Source organism: Pseudochaenichthys georgianus, chromosome 6, assembly GCF_902827115.2.
Source record: "Pseudochaenichthys georgianus chromosome 6, fPseGeo1.2, whole genome shotgun sequence".
NCBI classification, from domain to species: domain Eukaryota; kingdom Metazoa; phylum Chordata; class Actinopteri; order Perciformes; family Channichthyidae; genus Pseudochaenichthys; species Pseudochaenichthys georgianus.
The window spans coordinates 19,792,049-19,815,260 of record NC_047508.1 but is presented as its reverse complement, the minus strand read 5'-3'; the positions used below and the strand labels follow the sequence as shown (position 1 = coordinate 19,815,260).

At 43.4% G+C, this 23,212-nt stretch overlaps 1 protein-coding gene and 1 long non-coding RNA gene across 2 annotated transcripts in view; one reads left to right on the top strand and one right to left on the bottom strand.

Annotated features, from left to right (window-relative positions):
* b4galnt4a (beta-1,4-N-acetyl-galactosaminyl transferase 4a) overlaps window positions 1–23,212 on the bottom strand; it is a 209,051-nt gene that overhangs the window by 154,277 nt on the left and 31,562 nt on the right. The window lies entirely within an intron of this gene.
* Window positions 238–3,644, top strand: LOC139434050 (uncharacterized). Its single transcript, XR_011643448.1, has 3 exons — window positions 238–318; window positions 1,831–1,889; window positions 3,067–3,644. It is a non-coding gene; the product is annotated as an uncharacterized lncRNA (long non-coding RNA).

Sequence of the window (23,212 nt, the reverse complement as noted above, 5' to 3'; positions counted from 1 at the left end):
AGGATTTTCATTGCCATTCCTACACTGTAGCCTATGTGCTTATGACATAAATCCTTTGAATCTGAATCTTGGAAACACGTAATTGTTGAATGGATTAAATGCATAGTTAACATGTTGGCCCTCTATTGTCTTTTATAATGCACTCTTACATTTAAAACAACATTATTCAAAAGAAAGTTGAATATCTACAGACCTCAAAAAGTTATTTTATGTGTTTTTGTTTATTATTTTTATTAGGGAAGGAGATGCCTGAAAAACACTGCAGTGCCCACCATTTTGTATTTCACCAAAGAACAACAGCCTCGAAGGAGAAGCAGGGTGAGTAGCAATGACGAGGTCAGTGACAGTCCTAGTTCGACTGTTAATAGCAATGAGGAGGAGGTTGCAGGTGAAGACCATGGTGGTGGTGAAAACAGTCTTGCTGCTGATCAGAGCAATATCATTATGATACAAGGCACGCCTGAAGAAGCCTTTGTTGTTCCACATGTGGAGCATAATGACATTCCAACAGCCAATGCTTGTGAGGAGGATGTTGGTTTGGGTAGCAGCAGCCAACACACAGACTCCGCCTCTGTTCACTCTTACACTTGGGCTTTAAACCAAGACGGGTCATACTGAATAGTTTGTGCACACATGTGATCTTTCTTTCATGTAGGATGCTTGAGGGAAGTTGCAACGCCTCGTCCAATGGGATGTCTTCTCCACGTGAAAGACATTGAAGGCATCATTTATAACTTGAGACCATTTTCCAAAAGTGATGACTTGTATTGGCTTAGGTAGTAATGGATTACATCGAACACGAATCAAGATCGTATCGAAAAAAAGGAAAGTGTAATCCTTAGATACAGAGGAAGAGATGTAATCGCATTAGTTTGACTTTTCTAATAATAGGGAAACTCAGGATTACAATCTTATTCAAAACCTAAAAAGAGCAGATAGTGGTTGTTGTAAAATGATCAAATGGTATCTCTTCTCTGGAAGCCGTACTGTTCTGGAGGATAATACTTTCATTGTGAATCTGTACACCTACTGCCTGAATCTGCTTTATGGTATTATATTATACATTTAGGTAAACAAATCATATTCATATTTCTTCTCTCCTGTGTTTATTTGCATTGCATTTGATATTGAGGTGATCCAAAAGAAAAATAAAGTTATCAGGTTACATTACTTTTATATCTTGATACTCACAGGAAGTTACTGGTTGTGCTTTTGGCAAGTAGCCCTCCCAACCCTGTACATAAGTTATATCATTTTAATTACTGATACAGGTGTTGCACATCTTTAAATTTATGTTCTAGTGTACTTGAGTCATAAAATGATTCGAAACCTTTACTTTTCATAAAATGCAAGATGTAACTTTCAATGTGGCTTGTGTGTTTATCACATTTTCAATGTGAAATAGATCTGATTAAATAAAGAGTAAAAGCACAATCTTAAATGTTGACATTTATCATTTTCCTATGCTTATTGTTAATGTAGTGGTGTTATAAACAAAATGTTTTTTATTTGTTGACAAAAGATTTAAAGTTGATGCTCACAACATGTGGGAACATTTATGGAGAAAAACGTTTCTATTGTAAAACAAATATGTATCTGCATACTGAACAAAACTCTCTAAAAGGTATTATCTTCTGTGACGTTACGACCCTGTAGGGATTGTGGGTATTGCACTTCATAATTACATTCTATGGTATGCTTATGACATAGTTGATGCCAAAATACATGGGATTAGGGGAGACCTTCTTGTTGTTTGCATTGTCACTGATAAATGACAGCGTAGTATTCATTGTCAAGATGTTGTGTTTTTAAACTTGGGACTCTTTTCAGACTGCTCCGGCTTGGGAAAAGATTTGAGCCTTAATGTGTAATGTTTTCTGTATCGTATGGTAAGCTTATCCTTTCATAACATTTTCAGTAAGCAGTAGACAAAAGAAGGGAAAATATGAATGTAATTTATTTCAATATTTACATAAATACAGAATTATTTTAACAAATAAAATAACAAAAAACATCATAACAAATACAAAATAAAAGGTTTGACAGACAGCCATGCCCAGCATGGGCCTGGAGAGCTACAGAGTCCATTGGGGGAAGAGGGGGGGTGGGATGTGGGGAAGAGGAAGAGCAGCCATGTTAACATTGCTATGGCTACAGATGTAATATCTAACTCAACATTAGCCATGACAGTCTGGGCTTAGCAAGGGCCTTAGAATACATACTCTAACGGCCCGTCCACACAGCGGCGTGCGTTGAGGCTTCCAACGTTTCTGCCCATTCACTTTGAATGGGGTGACGTCACTTTTAGCCGAACTGCATTTTGGGAAGCGACGTGGAGTGTTGCTGGCGTAGCTGGCGTCAAAAGTTGAGCAATGTTCAACTTTTGACGCCTCGACGGAGGCGTCAGCCAATGAAATCCCGTTTATGCAAATCTGCCAGTACAGCGCTAGCCAATCAAACCGCGTGTATGCTGGGAGAGACTACGCAGGTCTTTTCCTCATATTCCAAAAAATGGAGGAGAAATTAACTATAGCGGTCGTGAATCACCCGGTGTTATATGATCAGTCTCTGTTCATTTACCGTGATACAAACCGGAGGAGCCAGGCATGGAGGGAGGTGGCAGAGACAGTGGGTGGAACTGGTAGGTTTTCGCCAGTTTGGGGAGTTTATATTATATATGATATTCTGAACAAACTGTGCTGTTGTATTAGCTGTAACGTGTCTCTACTGTAGGCTAGTTTTATTATATGTACAGCACTTTGGCTCGACCAAAAATCGTTTATAAATGTTTATAAATGTGCTATATAAATAAAACTTGATTTGATATATCCAGTGTACTTAATTTTAACATTGAATGGACAGCTTGCAGGCATAGCCAGCATGGAATGTAGCATAAAATAGCACCATAGACATTAATGTCATAAATGTTCATCATATAAAGTGTGAATGTAAAACCTTTTATGCAAATGACAGTGATAAAGGGATTTGCTTTTCATTAATGTAGGCATAATTTAGTCAATTCTTCAAGTAGTTCAACAAATTAACTTTATTATTTCATTTCATTAGAGGAATTGTGCAGGACAAGGTGGAAGTCTCTGAGGGACAGGTTCCAGAAGGAGAAAGCTGTCAGCCATCGCTCCTGTTCTCTCCATGCCACTACCTCAACCTCGTCCAGTGGTGGAGGAGGACGAGGACGAGTTGTTTCTCCGGGGCCTCTTGCCTTCATTGCGAAGGATGTCCATGGCAAAGAAGATAAGGCTGAAATTTGCCATTCATAAGGCATTTTTTGAAGCAGAGCAGGAGGAAGACTGATTAATCACTTTTTTTTTGTTATTTACAGCCATACTGATCCACACTACATGTTTTACACTCATCACTGTACTCATCACTGCACACACTTCACTCACAATATTACATATACATTATTATAAATAAAAGTTATTTAAAGTATGTTATGGCTATACTGTGTCTTCACTTGTTCATGTCGTTTGTCAGTTACAACATACGGAAGATACAGAAGCTTCATGTATGTCGATGTATAATGTGCTGTCTTCTGTATAATTGTTCATGTGAAAACCTGTTGAAATCACGAGTGGTTTATCAGTAAAAACAGGGCTGAAGGAAAAAGGTTGTTAGCAATGCATAATATCAATTTAAGAAACATGTTTATTAGGAATGTTTGTTTTTAAAATGGCTCATTTGGAATATTTGCTTTTTAAAGAAAATATGGGTAGCTCTTAAAAGAGCTTTTGGTTTGGAGGCTCTTAAAAGAGCCATGGTGACCCTACACCACGTTCTGCTGCCATGGCACTGCACCCTCCTCATTGAAATAGCTGCAGAAGGTGTCCCGCAGTTGGATGGATCTGCGTGTGGCATTGTTGGAGCCCATCCTCGGTGCATCACGCAGGGTTGGAGTAGCTGGAGCTTCATCCGTGGACTCTGCGATAGGTGTGCGTGATGTCCTTCCTATCGTCTTCCTGCGGAGGAAGTTGTGCAACACACAGGTGGCCTTCACACACAACTCTGCTACCTCCGGGCTGGTGATGATGACACGCCGGAACATTCTCCACTGGGATGAGAGGATGCCAAACGCACATTCAACCACCAACCTGGCCCGGCTGAGGCGGTAGTTGAACATCCTCTTTTCGCGTGTGAGGTGACGTCCAGGGAACGGACGCAGCAGGTTGTTCATCAGTGGAAAAGCCTCATCTCCAACCAACACATGGGGAAGAAGGCCGAGCCGCTCTGCTCCTGGGATGACGGTGTCAGGTGGTAGCTGCAGACTGCCATCTCGGAGGCTCTCTCCAAATGCAGAATTCCGCAGGCTCCCACCGTCGCTGCTCCTTCCAAAGCCTCCGACATCCACTACCCCGAAGAGGTACTGGGCATCCACGACAGCCAGCAGTACCAAGGAGTGGGTGGACTTGTAGTTGAAGTAGAGGGACCCAGAATTTGCCGGAGCCTGGATCACCACGTGCTTCCCATCAATGGCACCAACGCAATTCGGAAAGTTCCAGCGCTCCTGGAACCCAGCAGCGATGGCTTTCCAGTCCTCGGTCTGTGGTACCGGCATGGTCTCCTCAACCAGGGCGGTCCAGATGGCACCCACAACCTCCCTGACAATGACAGCCACGGTTGCATGCCTGACCCGATAGCTGAATGCTATGGTCCTGTATGAGTCACCGGTTGCCAGGTACCTGAGAAAAAAATAATATACATGATTAAAAAAAAGTATATGTCCCCACACACACAGCCCACAGACACACACACAGACACCCCCCCCCCCCCCCCCCCACACACACACAGACCACAGAGACCCCACACACACACACACCCCACACACACACACACCCCCAACACACACAGACCACAGAGACACACACACAGACCCCACACACACACACACAGACCCCCCCCCAGACCACCCCCCCACACACAGACCACAGAGACCCCACACACACACACACACACACACACACACACACACACACACACACACACACACACACACACACACACACACACACACACACACACACACACACACACACACACACACACACACACACACACACACACACACACACACACACACACACACACACACACACACACACACACACACACACACACACACACACACACACAAAATACTGTATTTACCTAGCTATCTTAATTAATGTCATCCATCTGAACTAAATTACAGACTTCATTCATCATTCATCCATGGCATGCATTCTCTCTCTTTATATACTTTATATCTCTTTCAGGTTACAGAAGTAGAAATACACAAAACGTACCGTAGGCAGATGGCGAGTCGCTCGGCGGGTCCGATTGACAAACGCATATGGGTGTCTGCCTTTGAAATCAGTGGACCCACTTTTCCGAGCAACTCGTCGAACACGTCTTTGCTCATCCTGAAGTACTGCTGAAACAGTACATCATCCAGGCGGAGCTCTTGGACCAGAACTTGGTATTCCCCCCGTTGCAGACGTTTTCTGAGTATCGGATGTACCCAACAGCGACGCACACTACATGGCCTCCTGCGAGACATTGCATACACTAAAGCCACCCTTGCTACTACACTTGCCCGTGCTACCCTTGCTACAAAACCGGCATCCATTTTGGCAATAGTGGAGAAGAACCGGGCTTTTCCTTTTTTGCTATGTCGGGGGCGGGAGATTCATGTGATTGGTTGTTGGTCACGTTCTCCCCAAGCTTCAGACACGCCCACCGCCAAGCGTCAACGCACGCCGCTGTGTGGACAGTCCGTAAAGGCCAAATCCAAAGACAGTGATACTGACATTTTAGCAGTTCACAGTCTTTGGAGGTGGTCTTTCAGGCAATTGGCTAGTGACTTTAAAAAAATATAATTTCCCCTAGGGGTGAAATGAACTCCATCTCGCAAAAACAGCCCAGGACTGTCATGTCTAATGTTGGAGTGGTCAACAATTGCACCATTTAGGCTATGAACAAAAGTAGCCATAACAACGTTAACAAACTTCCGGGCCTTGTCAATTTTGACAGGATTTGCACCAGCCCTCCACCGGCGCCTCTGGCAGAGCATGATCTTCATTCCAGGGTGCCGATGGTGAAGCTGGTGCAGGTCCTCCTTCATCTGGTTCAGCAACTGAACACTGGGCACATCCCCCAAGTCATTGCCGCCACAGTGGATGAGGAGGACATCCGGGGCTGCTCTTCCTCGCAGGGAGTAGGAAAAGAAAGGGAGGACACCTCTCCAGCGCAGTCCACCCCAACCGAACCAGCACACCCTCAGGTCGAGGCCAAGGTTGCTGCCGATGGTCTCTGTAGCTCTCTGGGCTCCACGCCGGACACAGCTGTCTAAATGAGAGTAACAAATGCTTCAGATAATGAGGAATATCAAATTAAGTATAAAGGGTTGCTCATTTTGTTCCTTTGACAATAACATACAAAATAACTATGAAATCACACCTGTATGGTTAAAAGTAACAAGAGAGCAAAACCTCAAAAAACAGATTAACAGCACACAGTTTATATATATTTATATACTGTGTGCTGTTTATCTACAATTGTGCACACATGTATATACATATATGTATAGTATGTTTGTGTGTAATGTCAACCATCTGAAGTCATGTAAAGTAAGCCAGGACCATCAACTTACAGGTTGTGCAGTTTGGCGTGGAGGAGGTTGCCATCTTCTTTTTTCTTAATGCTGAAAGAAATAAAAATGGTTTAATCAATATAAAAGCACCTTTCTTTTTCTACAGTCATATTTCATTAATTACATTTAATTCACGCAACACTGGCCATATCTCTGCTAGTTTACAAAGTTTAGTTACAAATGACATTTATATTTGAAAAACGGTGAAGCACTTAAAAAACAATTGTATAGTGTAGGTTCAAGAACATTTAAATCAAAAGGACAAGTTTTGTAAAGTTACAGGGTATCTTACCTTCAGAATATGCCGGGAACGAGGAGCAGTGACCGCAAGCTGGGTTGTTAGCATAGGTTGTTAGCATAGGTTGTTAGCTTAATACTGAGAGCATGTTAGCTTAGCTTCTTAGCCTGAGCTAGGTCTGGAACGTCACGCTCGGTGGCAGCAGGTCCCGCCCTGTCCCGCCTCGGCTCCGCCTCAGCACCGCCTCAGCTCCGCCTCAGCACCGCCTCTTTGCCCTTATTTGGAGCAGGCGGGAGAAGGCTGTGAGTTACTGTCACTGTCGAGCCGTTAGTGGCCGACTCCGCCTACTAAGGGCTTCACGGCAACTCTGCAGAATCCTATGGGTGACGTCACGGACCCTACGTCCATTTATATATACAGTCTATGAGTCTGACAGGGGTGCAATTCTGACGGAGAGCACCAGAACGCCACGCCGGGACTTCAAAAAAATTGCAGTACCCATAAGTCCGTACACATGCTGCAGTTTTTGCGTGGCTGTGTCTTTAGTTGAAAGCCCAGTGGCGATCTGTTCATCTGTCATTCTGATCATTCAGTCAATAACTTTGTTGTTATTAGCATCTGGTTAGCTAGCTATGCTAACAAATATAAGAAGCTTTTTCTCCAACCAGTGAGGTAAAGGCACATCTTTATATGATCATTATAGTTATCAAAAAACAAGAGAATAAAGTAAACAGGTATAAAATACTATATGACAGTAAAAAAAAAAGTTGTTATTAATAAACAAGAATACAGTTTGAAAGGAGAGTGATTTGTAAAATATCCATAAAGAAAAAGTAAATCAGCTACAGTTCTGTTTCAAATGGGTGTTGAGAGATGTTTCCATAGATCTCTTCATTTTGCTCTCAAAGTGCACCAGATTGATGCTTTCAACTTCAATATTTAAAAAAAAATCTTCCCAGGGGAGCATGCCCCCCTGGACCCCCCTCCACTTAAATCATGTCCACATGGATAGGAAACTAAATACATTTGCACACATCTTGTGTCCATATCTTTCTGTTTGGTGATCATGCCACACCGTGCACATGAATGCATGAGTCATGGCAAGATATCTGGATTAAGACGTTGCTTTTTCTTTGCACAGCATTAAAATGCTGATTTTTAAGCAGAGGTCAATCATTTGTACGGCCCTCGGAGGATGTGGAAAAAATTTAAATGGCCCTTGAGAGGAAAAAGGCTCCCCACCCCTGATGTAAAGGGTCATGGTGTCATTAAGTAGTCAATATATTACATCCACAATGGAAGCTGTGAAAGCCAGGATGTGCCTACTGCGTACACCATCTGTGCTCCAGAGAGGTTTATCCCACTTGCTCTATACTTGAAACTTAAATCAACATTACCAGCTCTTGGGTGTTTTCACTCATCTGAACGTTGGCAGCTGAACAGAGCCTTGGAAATCCTAGAGCAATCATTGTGAATGATATTTCTGAAGAAAATCTATATAGTGTGCTGTGTGATGGTAAATATTGAGGACTCCATCATTGATATCTTGCTTTATTTTGTTGACTGAGCTTAGGATTTTTTTTTTAGGGGCGTTAGGGGAGTTTTTTTCTGTCAATCTCCCACCTAGTTGGTATTTGGCCATACGCTGCGGAGCAAAGCAGTCTGATCCCTCTGCAGTATGCCAGCCCACTCGCTCCGCTCACCTCTAAATGGCTGTCTGCCTCTCCCCATCTCCTCCTGCTGCTGCTGCTGCTTACTGCCCGAGGCCTCTGTGAACTCCACCGGCTGTCCAGAGGCCTATACGGTCTGCTTTTGCCCTACTCTGGATTGCCATGGAGACAAGAGTAAAATAGGGAAACATTTCCATCATGGTTAACGGCTAAAAAACATCTCAAAACGAGGCTCAGGCTGAAGCTGCATCCTGAGCCTCTTTTTGAGATAGACAAGAGGGAGAGATGAACGGCAACGCCCAAAGTGGATGGAATTTATAACACACACCAGTGTTGAGCAAGTTACTTCCAAAATGTAATACAGTACATATTACTCATTACTGTCTTTTTTAAGTAATAAGTTACATCACAATATTACTGTCTCTGAAATGTAATGAGTTACACTACTTTTATATTACTTTTGAGTTACTTTCACCAAAATAACCGCAAAATAATGGCTAGTATTTTAAATGCTCAAATGTAGTTTAGTGCAGCAACTGTGTAGGCCCTTAAGGCTACTAACAACTTTTATTACAAGGCTTAGTTGAATACTTGATTCTGATTGGTTAATTGCGTTGCTAAGGAGGATCAAGAAAGAGAAAGTAAAAGAGAGAGCGCTGGACGTCAGATAAATGAACAGAAGAAGACAGACAAGAAGTAAACACTAAAAGGAACATGGTATGGGCTCTGCAGTGTTTTCACTGCATTCACTTCAATTCATATTGGGAGTCGATTCGTTAGTCGTTTAATATCTGGCCATGTAATAAGCGGGATAATGTGCAGCGACTTGGTCATTATGGGGAAAAGAACACCCAGTCAGGCTCATCAAGATCAGCCTGACTGAATCTACCGGCACAATTTTTCTCTGGTGTCGGAATGTCTCGCGATGTTAGTGAATTCTTAAAAAACAAAACACCATTTCATTTTGGGTTAAAATTAGTTGTAACTGCGTTACTGAGAATTGTAACGGGTAGTATATTACCCGAATTTCATTAGCAATGCGTTACAGCAAAAAGTAATACATTACTGTAACTCTGTTACTTTTGTAACGTGTTACACCCAACACTGACTCACACCATGTATACATCACTTCAGGGGACATTACATTGACTTACATGCATTTCCTGGAGACTTATCCTAACCTTAACATGCCTAACCCTAACCGAACCAAGTCTTCACCCTAAAATTAATGATTCCCCCATAAGGGAGGCGAGTCCCCACACACACAAAAAGTGTCCAGAGTTCTCAGTCTCCGGGGTATTAATTATGCCCATGCCTGGATATTGTATGCACTGCTCACACACACACACACACACACACACACACACACACACACACACACACACACACACACACACACACACACACACACACACACACACACACACACACACACACACACACACACACACACACACACACACAATTAAGCAATCCCCAAAGGCGGCTGCTCCAATCACAGCGCAGGTGATAAGGGAGCTACTCTGAGCCGCTGCAGAGGCACAACTGTCACGGCTGATGTGTCACCGGGGAGGGAATTAGAGTTAGCATGCATCGGTTGCACACTTCCTGAGCCCCCCCTCGCTCATTAGCATACATTTGTAAACAAAGAAACAAAAAGGGCCATGGTGCTAGGCTAACGTGTCACGATGTTAGTAAGAGTCGGAGCAGAACAGAGCATCTAAATGAGGTACGAGCCCCGGAGGAGACCTTTTTGTGATAATTCATCCATCTTCTGGGCTCCTGACAGCTGAGGCACTGCACAGGGAGACAATGAGAGAGCAGCCTGCACCAGGTCTGCATCCCAAAAAGAAAGTACATTATATTATCTTGAGTCGATGCCCAGACTTTGAGTCTCGGGAAGCTGTATGTGAACTGGATATAAAATACAAATGACAGAGCAAAGAACTCTTTTGTGTGGGAACAAGAAGACGGAGACGCAGAGGTGTCAGAAAAAAGAGGATTTAAGATGAGGAAAATGGAGAGTTTAGCTATGACTCGCTAAAAGAAAGAGAAAACATTGTATTTTGGAAACTCAAAATACTAAAGACAAGACTGACTCCTGAATAACCTGCCTCTGTTCATCATCTCCCTTTGGTCTCCCTCACAAACACTCCTCCACTTCCCTTTCTTCTCTTGCCACCTCATTCTGTGGAGTCTTGCTTGCACTAGCTCTTCCTACACACCTTTTCATATGTTCTCCCTTTGCTCTCCCTGTTCCTCTCATCACTCCCAGCAGCCATCTGACACGTCAGCAGCGATTAATACCTGAATTTTGTTTCCGTGTAGATACCCTGGTGTGGTCATTATCCTCCTCCAGGTACCTGATTATCATCGACCAAAGGAGCCATTACTTTCCTGATAATATCAGCTGAAAGGAAGATAAATGGATGAAGGAGATAGGTTGCAAAGGAGGGAGCTGAAAAAAGGTGTAATAAATATTTGTAAAAAGATGGTTAAGAGGGCAGAGGAAAGGACAAGGGAGCGGGGGGAACTCAGAAGAAGAAAAGGAAGAGGCTATGCGTGCCAAACAAACGAGGAAGGAGGAGAATAGGAGGAGGACAGAAACAATAATAGCCTTGTCTTATCACTGTACACTGTGTACAGTGATTCCCTCGCGTCGGGGAGTCAGTGCTCCGGCTGGGGCCACGCCTGATGACAAACCACCTCCACCCTGTACTGGAGCCCGAGCTATTTATGATCAGGCGACTTATAGGAGCATGCCAGGGAGCCAGCTGGGCCGCGATTCGTCTCGGGTCCATGTCGTCCCTCCTGGGACTCGGTGACAACCTCAAATGTGGCTCCTCTGTCACGTCCTATCTCCTGATCCTATGCCCTTCACTCTGAAAGTTACTTTAACACATCATCCTGCTGGTTACTAGCACACAGGACTGTAGCCAACACAATCTACTTTGAACCAATTGTTCTAATTCAACGGATTCATTTGATTACTTTACCACATTGATGTTTCACAGTGGTTCAATAAAATAAGATAATAATGTGCAGAAACCTCATTACACAAGATTCGACATCACAGCAAACTGCTTCGCCAGCGTGTCTCTAATTAACAGTCCAATTACTGCAATACTTAGCTATTACTGACTTTTTGAGGTGCACGATGTTGATTCAACATTGCTGCTATGGCGGAGAGTGAGACAGGATAACAGTGTGTGCTACGATTAAGCTACAGTAGGTAAACGGAATGAGCAAACAAATGCACGTAATTGTAATGCAATTATGCTCCCACGTCAGCCCGGCCCACCATCAGTTCCCTCACTTATCCTGCTTCAAAAATCCCCATGGCCCGCTGACCCTGAATCAGTCATGAAGGGCAGAGAGCTCCAACACGGGCAATTAATTTATGCAAGCTGCTGCAATTGTTTGCATTTTGTTTCTTGTGTTTACCCGTTTACATATTCCAGCTTGGCGTAAATTATTCATGGGTGTTCCTTTTCCTATTCTCCAGCGACACCAGAGGCTGGTCACGCTGCAAATATGAAGGCAACAGAAGCCATTGATCGACAACTTCGACAAAAAAATTGAAAGGAAGGTGAGAGAGCGAGTTCAGGGAGGCAACGCATTAACCTCACAAGAAGGGGAAGGGGGGGGAAGAGTCCTGCTCAGCCTTGGCAAAGAAAACTCATTGTGAAAACGAATTCAGTTTGCTTATCATTTGAACCTGCATTCAAACACTAGTGTGTGCATTTTCATGTATGTCTATCTACGGAGAACAATTGTCTAATCATTGATCATAAAACTGGCTTTGCAGCAATGGACTATTTCGATAAAATATCATAATTTGCCTGATAAAATCTTAACTCAAGGTCCACTCACTAGCTCTTCTACACATTTCATCTGCATCTCATGGTCTTAATCAGCATATTTATGTTGGTATGAAAGTATTAGCATGTATCTGCTATTAAGAAATATATGTGTACCATTAAACCTTTTTAACTGATGGATATGCAAATGCAGGTGTGTAACATTACTCTAGTTTGATTTACTGTACAGTGCTGACTTGCTTTGTAAACTGCATGCACCCAAAACCCTACGATATATCTAGCCCGCTCATCAGTTTCCTGTTAAACCGAAAAAATAACCTCAAAAAAACCAGTGTATTTATAAACATCAAAGACATCAAACAATGTAAGACTGTCGAGTCAAACAAGCTAGAGGGAAATAAATGCATGTTGGTATGCGAGTAATTGGGCGAGCTAGCTGACCACTCCACTTCCATTTTTAAGGAATTGTCGAGGGAGATGGTGTTACTAGGTGGAGTGCAGGGTGCAACAAAATCATTTTAATGTGATTAACTGAAGAGATGCCCAGTTTGCTCAGTGTTGGAGCACGGGCAGAGCCTCAATCAATGACTTTGTTTCCACTGATTGGCTGAGCCAGATCACAACATGTCCAAGCGCAGTGTCAGAATTATGGTTTCTGCGTCCCACTGCTTGGCAAAAAACAAGAAGACTCAACAAAGGATACATTCGCTAGAAGCTGACTGATTGATGTAAGATCACAATTAATGTGATCGCGTTGCATTTGGCTTCAATGACTCTGACTTAATGCTATCAGATCATATACATTCAAATGTATATGCAACATTTGTTCGGTTTGTGTGCAGATAAGGCCACATAGTGTTTCATGAGATTAACTCATCTTCTGATATAGACAATTATACTAGTTTATTGAGTGGTTCAAATGAGAAATAGGCAATGCTTACTTTTCAAACTGCTAAAAGTGAATTTTGGAGAGTGCCAGACTTTTCTTAAGTTAATAAATGATAGGGTTTCATGGTGTTATAGAGGAGCACAAACCTATACCATCATACTATATGAAGCTGCTGCTTTCTTTTAACCAGTAAACTCAAAACGCATACGCCTTACAACACTTCTCTTACAGGTTTTATCAGATGAATCAGATTTTCATTCTTGCTCTAGATAGATTGTGTTTTATGTTTGCTTCATGTACTTTTTGACAGCATTTCATCCCTGTATTTATATTATACTACCCGTAGACCATCCATCACCAGATGTGTTTTGCCACATGAGATAATAAAGACCTTTCACAAATAAAATCATCTGGAATTTGATAAATAGAGATCGATAAAGCGGATAGGTTGTGTACACACAATGTCGGACTACAGTATGAAACCTAGTGGAGTCCAATGTGAGCCTTAAAGCACAGTCACTGATGCTTAAGCCTCTTACACACCAAACTGACACCAAAGAACACGTCCCGACGGAACGTCGCCTCACGTCTCCTTCGTCTTGGCCATGTTTCGCACTGGAACACACCGCAAAGACTTCAGCCGACGGCCAAGTTGCACGTACGAACTGCGCATGCGTGGCAATAACTCCTTACCTGCAGGCGGCGGGTAGTGTGTATTCGTCATTCAAAAGAGGCAACAACCGGAAGACAGACTGCGTGATACACTGAGAGAAGAAGAACAGACTGCGTGATATAAACAAAAAACAAATAGCGTGTGCGTTCCATTTTCACTCTACAACGAGAAGCTCATGGGGCTTTCCCGAACCTGTGTCGAGAGCTGGAGTTAAATGAAATCTCAGATGTGCCTTCTTAATAGTTTGTTTGGGCCCCTCACTTCCGTTTAGCTTCCTATGCACTGATTCGCTAACCTGAACAGCCAATCAGAGTGATTTATTTGGCCGACGGCCTTTGGCCGACGGCCTTTGGCCGACGGCCTTTGGCCGACAGCGGCGGAAGGTGTCGGCACGGCCGAAAAGACACGACGGTGCAGTACACACCAATCTGAGTAGGGCGACACAACGCTCATCGATGGCCCGACATCTATCGACGCCGAAAATCGGCTCAGTGTGTAAGGACCTTTAGACCCTATAATATGATATTGCCTCCTTCCCTGTAGAGCTTCCTTTTATATTATTATTATTATTTATTACCTTATTTGAGGAGAGGAGAGGCTAGGAGAGATGAGGAGAGGCAAGGAGAGGAGAGGAGAGGAGAAGGCTGACAGTTTATTCATCTGTGACTGATATGCAGTGTATTATGACCAATATATGAACTCTGGTTACTATGCAGCCACTCATGAACCAGTAATCATAGCTGTGCGTCCCTGATAGCAAACACAGAAATTACAATGAGTAGTTTTTCATTCTGTTTAACTAAGGCACATTTAACTCGTAGGCAGCAAATAACTAATATTTGGCAGAAATATGAACCAGACTCCTTGTGGTAAACCAGGGTCTGTGGACCCTTGCAGTCGTTTCCCTGGGCAACCAGTCATATACCCTGTGGGAGGATTTAATGTGAAATTCGCCGCCTTGGGCAACCATGCTGACTCGGAGCACGAGCTGGAGGCAGGGAAGCATATTTCAATCTGTAACCCGTAGCAACACTGACCATATTATCCTGTTCGGTCTGTGTGCACACACAAAACAAAACCTACCCCGAGAGGAGAGCCTGTAATAACCTGGCAGAAACTCTCCATCCTATTTCTTTCCATCACTTTTAGTGTTCTCTGTTTCTGCTGTAGTGTCTGTTATGTATCTCCTACTTCTTTTGAGTCAGTCAATGTACTGTAGCAAGATAAAACATGTCTGTTGCTGGACTTCTTTGAAATCTGTTTATCATCATGATGTTGCATAAATGCTATGTTTCTGATAGCTGATGTAGACTGGAATAAAAAATGGATGATTAGACGAAATGTCCTCCAAGTAAAATCTTGAGGATCCGCATGATGTAATTCTAAGGATGACAAAACATATTCATAATACCATCACATTATTAAGTGTTCATATTTAATTTCCCTCATTTTCTCCACATCAACTATCCCTAGCCCTTCAACTTTGACACACTTCTCACTGCGGCTTTAACCTATCACTGGCTTTAACTTGTAGGGTATCACCGTGTTGAACTTAAGACTACCTATCATTCACTGATCTGACACACTTTAATAGGCATTACACTGTCTTAGAGCTCACCCCTATCCAATTAAGCTGTCAACCTATTTCAATAAGCTTCTGAAGAGTGATGAGTGTAGTGCGGAAAGAATAGGAACAGAAAAGATTTATGTTGGGGAGTACGAACAACAGAGAGTGATTGTCATCGCTTTAGACAAAAGCCCATTCTGCTGAGTGCGGGCTCGTTGAAGATGCGCTCTCCGAAAACAAGTTATGAGAGAGAAGACATTCAATTGTCATGCCAGACAACACGGCAGTGTGGGAAACGGGAGGGTGCCCACAGACGGAGCTGCTTGTGGTTAAAAGCATCTACAGTACTATGCATGAGGAACAGTGGAGCAAAGAGGGCACGCACCACAATGCAGGGTGGTAGTGTGTAGGTGGAGAAGAATGGCACAGACGGAAACACAGATGCGTTTCACACACACACAGAGCACTGGACAAGAAAAACAACAGTACAGTTCCTTATATCAAATAATTTGTGGATAATTATAATTTGATAACCATACATTGTAAAGGAAGTGAGATTGAGGCAGTGATTAGGATAAGAAAAAAACACAAGTGGAAAGACAGTGGCAGGTCTTAACAGAGATGAATGGTAAAGTACAGAAGAAATAGAAAAGTTTTGGTGTGAGACAACAAGCGAGGACACTGGCGGAAGTAATGAGGTGAGACAGAAGGCGACCTTAATCAGATATTTGCCAGAAAGAAAGAATGCGGAAATGCGCACACACACATACTGTACCAATTACACACAAACACAAAATATACCCAGAAATCTGGCATCTGTGTGTTTACACAGCACTACCCTCCGTTTCATTACAGGCCCATTTCCTCCACCTAATACCCGGACAGGAGCTTGCGATAAGGAAAGTACACACTCTCCTCTGGACACAACATCTCATTTGAGCAGAGGAAATTGGAAAGAAGAGGAGAAAGGAGGAGAGTGCGGCGAGGTGAGAAGGACAGCAGATGAGGGGTAGAAAGACTGGATGGAGGAGAGGAGGACAGTGGCCTAGAATAAATGTTTGCCTGGGCAGAGATAAGCCCGGTCCACCTCGGGGAAAGGCAAAGGTGTGGGTTTGAGATTGGGGGATGAGAGGAGGCAGGATGGAGAGTTGTGTAAAGGAGGAGAAAGAGAAATGGGGAGCGGGAGAGCAAGCGGAGAGAGAGACAGAGGTAAAAAATACATGCTGAGGGATGCAAAAGTGCAGTATTTTAGATTTCCTCTACTTCCTTTTTTGATATTTATAGGCAGCAGGATATAAAATGTGGCATCCGGAGGCAAAAAAAAAAGGTTTGATGGAGTAGGCAATCACATATGGGTGAGAGAAAAACAGAAGAGACATAGATGGAAAGGGATGCAACACCAACTGCAAAGCAAATACTTAAGGCAGAACTCGGGTCAAAGGAAAAACAAGCAAGCAGCAGTGACGCTCATGATGCTCATCGCTCAAGACAGCAAGCCAGTAGCTCTCACACTTCTGCCTGTACCGAGGGTCACAAGAAAACACTGGAGAGGGGGTGACAATATTACTAATAACACAATCCGAAATGACTTTGGGCTGTGTCAGGGGATATGAGTAGCACACAAAAAGCCAGCAAGGAGCAGAGCACAGAAATGGGAAAAGAGGGGGAAAGAAATCTTCCTCGGTACAAAAATCTCTTGCCATAAGGAACTGGGCCCAATTTGTATTCATCCGTGCAAACCGGGGCAAACAAGCGAGGAGGATAGCAAACACACATGCACACACTGATGGGTCCTCGCTCTGGGCATACAAACACACATCAGTGATACAGAAGGGCCGAATAAAACAAGCATGCAACACAACGGGCAAACACAGCAGGCAAAAGAGCGTGATAAATATCTGCATTATAGGGGTACGTCGCTTTGGACCGAAGTGTCTGCAACATGGATTAATCCAATGCTATTCAGTTAGTTAGTTAAAGGTAGGGTAGGTAATTCACTTCAGAAGCACTTTTTGTTATATTCCATGGAATGCTCTTAACATCCCCGATAGCAATGAATACATTAAATGCTTGACAATAATTAAATAAAAATGCATCTGTGGAAGCCGTGGCGCTGTAAAAAGCTCGCCAAATAATTTTAGCCGGCCCGGCTAAAATAACTGGATGGCCTACCTGCCTGTCAGCCTTCCATCTCGTGCACAAACTTATCTCGTGCACAAACTTATCTTGTGGGCGTTTGTGTGTGTTGGAGGAGGAGCTCTGTAAGGAAGTCTGAAGGAAGGGGCAGATTTTTTTCGGCTGCGTTCGTAAAGGGGCAAAATGTATTCTAGCACACTCGAGTTGGTTTCTCCATTCTTACCTACCCTACCTTTAAGTTTTCAATTGCTAAAACAAAAAAAAAATGTAAACAGGGCTCATTTTCTCGAAACACTCGACACAATTCACAAAACCACACACACAAAGTGCAAAACACTCATATATCTTGCAAAAGGAAGCACTGCACCCAAAACTGCATAAACACTTACCAAAACCAAAACTGTTGCACCAAATGGCGCACACTTCATCTATAATACAAGACTCTTTGTCCAACCAGCTACACACCATTGTGCTCAATCTAAAGCACACTCATCTTTTAGGGCTTTCTCTATGTAGAGAATTCTGCACATAAAGATCGTTCAAGTCAAGAAAAATATGTGCAGAAACACAGAAATACTGTTGTTGTACTTTAACTTTTGTCCAATACAAATCGGTGCAACATTCATGCACAACTAGTGCTGCGTACCTGGACTCACATTCAGGTTCAGGTCCGGACTCAAGTCCAGAGGTTCAGGTTCAGGTCCGGACTTATAAGTCCGGACCTGAACCCATGGCTTGTGTCAAGTTGTGCGAGTAACTAAAGTGAACTTATTGTGAGCTAATTATCAATTGAAATTAACTCATAAACAACTCAAATTCAAACTCGTCAGGTTTATTGTGCTCCCTTCCAACTTGTGTCTACATTTCTCTACAAAGTACAAATGTGCCACTTAGTCTACAAATGACTTATGACAGCAACTACAGTGAACTACTACAAAGTTCAAACATTTATTTCATTTACCAAACTAAAGTAACCAAACAGTCCCTGAGCTGACTGAGCCTAAATCCCTAAAACGTTGCTGAAAGGTAGAGTGTAGAGTAGACTATACGCATTACACTGTTACACACCTACTATACAGTATAGGCTACACTGTAGTGACTGTACAGTCAGAGTGTACTGTACTGTCTGTACACCATGTATTTTCTACAACTCTACATGTTTACATTAAACAGTACATACTACATACATAGTGATGTACATACATACATACTGTTAGAAATTAAAATCAATGTTGATATGGCGTAATTTTGAATTAAATACACTATTTAATTTAAATCAGTTTTATTCTGAAAATCCGGAAGTTCACACTATTTACTTAATACTTTTATTCTGAAAAGTCTTCACTTCCGGTTAGCATTAGCATGTGGCGAAATGCTACGTCTTTAAACCGTGAATCGAAGGTGAAATGACATGTGATGTTGTACACTGAGCACACTGGGATTAGCACTCATTTATTGACGCTGAATAACGTTTATCAGGGAATGTTTAAATAACCACAGACACCAGAATATACGTAAGTGCTAGTTTTTTTGCGAGTCCAAGTACCGGTTCCTGACGTTCCGGTTTTAACCGGACTTGAACCGAAACTTTTTACAAGTCCAGTACCGGTTCGGCGTACCGGTACGCAGCGCTATGCACAACATATAGTTACAGTTGTGTAAACACAAATGATGCCCCTGAAAACGTGTTTAGAGTTTTGAGGATTTGAGCTCAGGTTTTGCCCTTTGAGTGTGAATTAAATAATGATGCTTTATGTGAGATTTTAGTGTGTTAGCAACTGAAAAAAACTAAGTTTCTTCAATTCATATTTCTCTTGAGACTTACTACTAAAGTTGCGAGCCTGGAATATGAGCTAAATCTCCTGTTGCACTGGAAATAACTCGAAATGAGCCACATTTTCTTATAAAGCTGGTGCTGTAGTGTAGATGAATGAATTCCTGCAGTAAATCTAAAATATATTGTGTATGTCTACAAAACAAAATCCCATTTCCATCCATGGCGGCCTCCACCTATCTGTTGTTGCGCGGTGGAGCATCCATCACAGGGCCTAATGGTGGACCGATACTGTCAAGTGCTTACTTCTCGGGGACGAATGGAGCACCTACTCACCCCCCCCATGACCATGCTAGCGCTTGACACGATAAACCAGGTCAACTTGTCACAAGATGGAGAGGGCTGGCGATCATGAGACACACACACACACACACACACACACACACACACACACACACACACACAGAGACACGAGAAAACAGATACACACATGGCTGTACAATCTACCTGTGTGTTCACTTCTAACCCACAGCATGTCAAAGATTAATCCTAGGTAGAGGGGTAATTTCTAAATCTGAAATCTAAGCGAAGGGAAAGTGATTTCTAATGGTAATTTTCCGTTCATGCACGACTGACCCTCTGCTGAAACTATTCCCCCCTTCCTACATTCCCTTCAGTGTAACAAGGAGAGGGGGGAAGGAGGATAACATCTTACTGAATTGCCCTTAGACAATCAGGGAGTGGTGATGCACTGTTATTATCAGAGAGTTTACAGCATGATTACTGACTGAGGCAGCCAATTACACTGAAGCCATGATTGCCGAGATTTGTTAATTCCCTCTGTGTTTTCTCAGCCAGCTGAAAAGACAAACAACTGTCCGGATGCTCTCGGCAGCCAATTGAAATGTTTGCTTAGACAGGCAAAGAATACAGAGGGATGCGGTGAAATCCTAGATCCAACCATTCACGCCTTTGTCAAACATGCAGGCTGGATTGAAAAGCAGACACACTGGTCTCCTGTGTAACTTCAGGGACTAAAAGAGCTCACTGCTATGTTGCATTGAGACACAATTACACAGCAAGAGAAATAAATAAAGAGGCAGCCTTTAAAGTAATTGTGATGTCACTTGGACCATATAGGCAGGCCCGCCTTAACCTGCCATCAGGCCCTGGGGCTGATAGGTTTTGTAGGCCCCCTATTTAAACAACAAATGAATTCATTTATAGCCTCTGCAGGCTCGGTGATCGCACTTCTCTGCTCTGCGTGCGCCTGGTCCTCTCCTCCAAATGAGTGACGTATCGGGCCTCCCTCGTGTATCTGTCCGGTTGCCGTTGGCTCCCCTCCACGTAGCAAGTCCTCGTCGTCCTCTCATCTCCTCCAACAGATAATGTCCCTCCTGTCTGTTCTTCCTCTCCCGCTACTCCATCGCTCTCAGAACCAGACGGCCTACTTGGCTCCGAGGCCCCGCGTCCGGCACCGCTGCCGCTCGGTACAGAACTCATCTGTCCTTCCTCCTCATCCCGGCCTACAGGTTTAAAATAACCTGTAAGCTTCGACATGTTTTGTAATAGCTGTTTGTCTCGAAACTCCTTTTCCCTCAACAATTTCCTTTCCCAAGCGCCACTCTCAAACTTTTTCTTCTCAAACTTTTTCTCCTAAACAACCTTCATCTGTCACTCAACCACTCGCAATTTGAATAAGTCACATGTGAAGCATATTCTCATTCTGATTGGCTGTTAAGTGGTGCCCACGGACTGTTACGGAGTCATCTCTGGAATCCATCGATCTGATTGTTTAGCGGAGCAAATTATCAAAATACTACGGAGGGAAGATATTTTCATTTGGATTACTTTACTCGGGGAAGCTTGCGAGTGTGTGTGTTTGTGTATTTTTGCGTTTGTGTGTATTGTGTTTGTTTCCCGGGGTAAACACTCACGAGAAACACCGGCTGTTGTTGCGCCTGCTGTGACGTCAAGTTACTCCGTGCTCCGCTTGTAATTATGCCGAAGCTTCAAAGTTGTATTTATCTGAATTTGCCGAAACAATTTTAATATTCTGAAAGCCAAGACTTTGTTTATTTGAAACCAGATGAAAACAAACTGTAACGGACCCTGCCGTGTTATCTATGATTACTATACGCTTACATTCATCATGTCAGCCGGAGGGAGGGGGAGTGAGTGGCGAGTGAGAGCTGTCATCTTCCCTTTACAAGCTTCAAAAATGTATTTATCGTGTGATTTTGGAAATAAAAGTTTCATATTCTGAAAGCCAAGACTTTGTTTATTTAAATGTTTTGTAAAAACATCCGAAATAAAAAACTTTTTTTTTTTAATTAAATATTTTTTTTAAACTTTTTTATTGGCTCATGATAGGCCCCTGATCTCCGTAGGCCCCTGGGCTTCAGCCCAGGTCAGCCCGTGCATTAAGGCGGCCCTGCATATAGGCCTGACCTGACAGTCTAGACCAGAGGTCGGCAACCGGCACGCGGCACCGTAACCAGTGGCACACTAGGAATAAGTGGAATAAGTGTGAAAAATATTGAAATTGTATTTTCGGATCCTGAACGAGACCGCCGCCAGAACGCCTCTCCCTGTTACCTGCAGAAGGAAGCCATGCACGCAGCGCAGCGCCGCTCTTAACTCCAGGCGACTTTCTGTCGTTTTCCTCCGTGGTGCAGTGCTGTTCGTTTCACCACGGAGGAAAGCACTTCACTAATTGCAGTTTTTGCGTGGCTGTGTATTTAGTTGAAAGCCCAGTGGCGATCTGCTCATCTCTCATCGAAATAATATGCTACAAAGGGGCGGACTGGCCATCTGTGTGTTTAACTTTCCTGTCGGCTCCCAGACCGTAGTCGACGAGGGCAGAAGCAACAAGCAAATGACTGGAGAGAGGCGAGCTCTTCTTGGGAGGCCGTTGCATTTATTTATCTGTTCTTCTGTTTCACAAAATACATCACAGACCTCTGTTTTTCTGCTTCCTCGTTTCACTTCCAGAAACATACACACGTTCTCTCCATAGGTTATCTCACTGTCGCTCTACCATCCACAAACACAAGCAACACATATCTCTCATCTCTAGAGAGCCGGCGCGCTCTTCGATATAGCTCGTAGCGCTCGCGAGATGTATAGCACGAGAGCAGGAAGAGAGTACTAGAGATATGCGATCTCTCTCTCTCTATAGCTCTCTCTCTCTCTCTCTCTCTCTCTCTCTCTCTCTCTCTCTCTCTCTCTCTCTCTCTCTCTCTCTCTCTCTCTCTCTCTCTCTCTCTCTCTCTCTCTCTCTCTCAAGGGACCGCGATCTCATCTCACTCTGCATGACCCTAATCATAACATGTGTGCTCTGGAGAATCACAGAACGGACGATCGTCCTTATTATTATTATGCCGTTTAAACCAATTATTTAAATGTGTTTGTTAAATTCGGCATCATGTAAGTTGCGCTGACAGGTCCACACACTGCTTTCCCGCAGTGAGGCTCCCCCGCTCTCCTGCTGATAGTTGACGACCCCTGGGGGGTATACTGCGAAGCAGGATTTTCGCTTAGCCGGCTAAATTCAGGGAAAACTCCGGCTTTCCGGTCCTACGAAGCTGGTTCTCTTTTTAGCAGGCTAGATCTCCATGGTAATATATGCTAAGCAGCTAACCTGGTCGGGACCAGGTTAGGTTGCAGGCTAAGAGCTCAACTCAGTGAAAGCACCGCCTGCTCAGTGTGTGGAGTGTAAAGCGATCAAGTCATATTACAGGATAAAGGAAATACAGAAAAACTGCCGTCGCAGGAAAGACGGCCGGCAAAAATCAC